The sequence below is a fragment of the Ambystoma mexicanum genome, chromosome 4q, assembly GCF_040938575.1.
Source record: "Ambystoma mexicanum isolate Mex_15411 chromosome 4q, UKY_AmexF1_1, whole genome shotgun sequence".
NCBI classification, from domain to species: domain Eukaryota; kingdom Metazoa; phylum Chordata; class Amphibia; order Caudata; family Ambystomatidae; genus Ambystoma; species Ambystoma mexicanum.
The window spans coordinates 528,233,995-528,238,994 of NC_090928.1; the positions used below are offsets into that span (position 1 = coordinate 528,233,995).

A 5,000-nucleotide genomic window follows, 5' to 3' on the forward strand; every position below is an offset into this window, starting at 1 on the left:
GATGATACATACTTTTTCTTTTACAGTGAATACATTAAGGTGTGGTATTGCCCCATTACACATCATCCAGACATGCATTCATATATTGCATGTTAACAATGAAAATATTGCAAATATTGTAAAGAGACTTTCAATTTCTATTTTTTTGGTCAAAAAGCACTAAAATTTTAGTTGTTTTCGCCCAACGTGGGGCTCGAACCCACGACCCTGAGATTAAGAGTCTCATGCTCTACCGACTGAGCTAGCCGGGCTCCTTTGGATGCCTATAGTTTTCTTCCCTATCCCTGCACTGCCGCTTTCCACAGATAGGATGCTGTGTAATCATAGGCTCTGGTGGAATTTGGAAAGAAAATACACATCAGCCAGAGGCAGAAATAGTCTAAGAAAGTATCAAACACAATTACCAGTCAATATCAGAACGCATTGAAGAATATCAGGAAATAGCCGATTAAACCTGTGTGGAAAAAAGTCTTATTTGTGTTTTCTCCACTTTATTTTATAGTAAGATGATACATACTTTTTCTTTTACAGTGAATACATTAAGGTGTGGTATTGCCCCATTACACATCATCCAGACATGCATTCATATATTGCATGTTAACAATGAAAATATTGCAAATATTGTAAAGAGACTTTCAATTTCTATTTTTTTGGTCAAAAAGCACTAAAGTTTTAGTTGTTTTCGCCCAACGTGGGGCTCGAACCCACGACCCTGAGATTAAGAGTCTCATGCTCTACCGACTGAGCTAGCCGGGCTCCTTTGGACGCCTATAGTTTTCTTCCCTATCCCTGCACTGCCGTTTTCCACAGATAGGATGCTGTGTAATCATAGGCTCTGGTGGAGTTTGGAAAGAAAATACACATCAGCCAGAGGCAGAAATAGTCTAAGAAAGTATCAAACACAATTACCAGTCAATATCAGAACGCATTAAAGAATATCAGGAAATAGCCGATTAAACCTGTGTGGAAAAAAGTCTTATTTGTGTTTTCTCCACTTTATTTTATAGTAAGATGATACATACTTTTTCTTTTACAGTGAATACACTAAGGTGTGGTATTGCCCCATTACACATCATCCAGACATGCATTCATATATTGCATGTTAACAATCAAAATATTGCATATATTGTAAAGAGACTTTCAATTTCTATTTTTTTGGTCAAAAAACACTAACATTTTAGTTGTTTTCGCCCAACGTGGGGCTCGAACCCACGACCCTGAGATTAAGAGTCTCATGCGCTACGTACTGAGCTAGCCGGGCTCCTTTGAATGCCTATAGTTTTCTTCCCTATCCCTGCACTGCCGTTTTCCACAGACAGGATGTATTTTTTTGGTCAAAAAGCACTACAATTTTAGTTGTTTTCGCCCAACGTGGGGCTCGAACCCACGACCCTGAGATTAAGAGTCTCATGCTCTACGTACTGAGCTAGCCGGGCTCTTTTGGATGCCTATAGTTTTCTTCCCTATCCCTGCACTGCCGTTTTCCACAGATAGGATGTATTTTTTTGGTCAAAAAGCACTACAATTTTAGTTGTTTTCGCCCAACGTGGGGCTCGAACCCACGACCCTGAGATTAAGAGTCTCATGCTCTACCGACTGAGCTAGCCAGGCTCCTTTGGATGCCTATAGTTTTCTTCCCTATCCCTGCACTGCCGCTTTCCACAGATAGGATGCTGTGTAATCATAGGCTCTGGTGGAGTTTGGAAAGAAAATACACATCAGCCAGAGGCAGAAATAGTCTAAGAAAGTATCAAACACAATTACCAGTCAATATCAGAACGCATTGAAGAATATCAGGAAATAGCCGATTAAACCTGTGTGGAAAAAAGTCTTATTTGTGTTTTCTCCACTTTATTTTATAGTAAGATGATACATACTTTTTCTTTTACAGTGAATACATTAAGGTGTGGTATTGCCCCATTACACATCATCCAGACATGCATTCATATATTGCATGTTAACAATGAAAATATTGCAAATATTGTAAAGAGACTTTCAATTTCTATTTTTTTGGTCAAAAAGCACTAAAATTTTAGTCGTTTTCACCCAACGTGGGGCTCAAACCCACGACCCTGAGATTAAGAGTCTCATGCTCTACCGACCGAGCTAGCCGGGCTCCTTTGGATGCCTATAGTTTTCTTCCCTATCCCTGCACTGCCGTTTTCCACAGATAGGATGCTGTGTAATCATAGGCTCTGGTGGAGTTTGGAAAGAAAATACACATCAGCCAGAGGCAGAAATAGTCTAAGAAAGTATCAAACACAATTACCAGTCAATATCAGAACGCATTGAAGAATATCAGGAAATAGCTGATTAAACCTGTGTGGAAAAAAGTCTTATTTGTGTTTTCTCCACTTTATTTTATAGTAAGATGATGCATACTTTTTCTTTTACAGTGAATACATTAAGGTATGGTATTGCCCCATTACACATCATCCAGACATGCATTCATACATTGCATGTTAACAATCAAAATATTGCAAATATTGTAAAGAGACTTTCAATTTCTATTTTTTTGGTCAAAAAGCAATAAAATTTTAGTTGTTTTCGCCCAACGTGGGGCTCGCACCCACGACCTTGAGATTAAGAGTCTCATGCTCTACCGACTGAGCTAGCCGGGCTCCTTTGGATGCCTATAGTTTTCTTCCCTATCCCTGCACTGCCGTTTTCCACAGATAGGATGCTGTGTAATCATAGGCTCTGGTGGAGTTTGGAAAGAAAATACACATCAGCCAGAGGCAGAAATAGTCTAAGAAAGTATCAAACACAATTACCAGTCAATATCAGAACGCATTGAAGAATATCAGGAAATAGCCGATTAAACCTGTGTGGAAAAAAGTCTTATTTGTGTTTTCTCCACTTTATTTTATAGTAAGATGATACATACTTTTTCTTTTACAGTGAATACATTAAGGTGTGGTATTGCCCCATTACACATCATCCAGACATGCATTCATATATTGCATGTTAACAATGAAAATATTGCAAATATTGTAAAGAGACTTTCAATTTCTATTTTTTTGGTCAAAAAGCACTAAAACTTTAGTTGTTTTCGCCCAACGTGGGGTTTGCACCCACGACCCTGAGATTAAGAGTCTCATGCTCTACGTACTGAGCTAGCCGGGCTCTTTTGGATGCCTATAGTTTTCTTCCCTATCCCTGCACTGCCGTTTTCCACAGATAGGATGTATTTTTTTGGTCAAAAAGCACTACAATTTTAGTTGTTTTCGCCCAACGTGGGGCTCGAACCCACGACCCTGAGATTAAGAGTCTCATGCTCTACCGACTGAGCTAGCCAGGCTCCTTTGGATGCCTCTAGTTTTCTTCCCTATCCCTGCACTGCCGCTTTCCACAGATAGGATGCTGTGTAATCATAGGCTCTGGTGGAGTTTGGAAAGAAAATACACATCAGCCAGAGGCAGAAATAGTCTAAGAAAGTATCAAACACAATTACCAGTCAATATCAGAACGCATTGAAGAATATCAGGAAATAGCCGATTAAACATGTGTGGAAAAAAGTCTTATTTGTGTTTTCTCCACTTTATTTTATAGTAAGATGATACATACTTTTTCTTTTACAGTGAATACATTAAGGTGTGGTATTGCCCCATTACACATCATCCAGACATGCATTCATATATTGCATGTTAACAATGAAAATATTGCAAATATTGTAAAGAGACTTTCAATTTCTATTTTTTTGGTCAAAAAGCACTAAAATTTTAGTCGTTTTCACCCAACGTGGGGCTCAAACCCACGACCCTGAGATTAAGAGTCTCATGCTCTACCGACCGAGCTAGCCGGGCTCCTTTGGATGCCTATAGTTTTCTTCCCTATCCCTGCACTGCCGTTTTCCACAGATAGGATGCTGTGTAATCATAGGCTCTGGTGGAGTTTGGAAAGAAAATACACATCAGCCAGAGGCAGAAATAGTCTAAGAAAGTATCAAACACAATTACCAGTCAATATCAGAACGCATTGAAGAATATCAGGAAATAGCTGATTAAACCTGTGTGGAAAAAAGTCTTATTTGTGTTTTCTCCACTTTATTTTATAGTAAGATGATACATACTTTTTCTTTTACAGTGAATACATTAAGGTGTGGTATTGCCCCATTACACATCATCCAGACATGCATTCATATATTGCATGTTAACAATCAAAATATTGCAAATATTGTAAAGAGACTTTCAATTTCTATTTTTTTGGTCAAAAAGCAATAAAATTTTAGTTGTTTTCGCCCAACGTGGGGCTCGCACCCACGACCCTGAGATTAAGAGTCTCATGCTCTACCGACTGAGCTAGCCGGGCTCTTTTGGATGCCTATAGTTTTCTTCCCTATCCCTGCACTGCCGTTTTCCACAGATAGGATGCTGTGTAATCATAGGCTCTGGTGGAGTTTGGAAAGAAAATACACATCAGCCAGAGGCAGAAATAGTCTAAGAAAGTATCAAACACAATTACCAGTCAATATCAGAACGCATTGAAGAATATCAGGAAATAGCCGATTAAACCTGTGTGGAAAAAAGTCTTATTTGTGTTTTCTCCACTTTATTTTATAGTAAGATGATACATACTTTTTCTTTTACAGTGAATACATTAAGGTGTGGTATTGCCCCATTACACATCATCCAGACATGCATTCATATATTGCATGTTAACAATGAAAATATTGCAAATATTGTAAAGAGACTTTCAATTTCTATTTTTTTGGTCAAAAAGCACTAAAATTTTAGCTGTTTTCACCCAACGTGGGGCTCGAACCCACGACCCTGAGATTAAGAGTCTCATGCTCTACCGACTGAGCTAGCCGGGCTCCTTTGGATGCTTATAGTTTTCTTCCCTATCCCTGCACTGCCGTTTTCCACAGATAGGATGCTGTGTAATCATAGGATCTGGTGGAGTTTGGAAAGAAAATACACATCAGCCAGAGGCAGAAATAGTCTAAGAAAGTATCAAACACAATTACCAGTCAATATCAGAACGCATTGAAGAATATC

The 5,000-nt window shown here is 38.8% G+C and overlaps 2 non-coding genes across 2 annotated transcripts; both read right to left on the reverse strand.

The window, feature by feature from the left end:
• Window positions 1–178: 178 nt before the first annotated feature.
• TRNAK-CUU (transfer RNA lysine (anticodon CUU)) lies at window positions 179–251 on the reverse strand. Its single transcript has one exon. It is a non-coding gene; the product is annotated as a tRNA-Lys (tRNA).
• A 432-nt stretch (window positions 252–683) lies between these two features.
• On the reverse strand, window positions 684–756 carry TRNAK-CUU (transfer RNA lysine (anticodon CUU)). Its single transcript has one exon. It is a non-coding gene; the product is annotated as a tRNA-Lys (tRNA).
• Window positions 757–5,000: the final 4,244 nt, after the last annotated feature.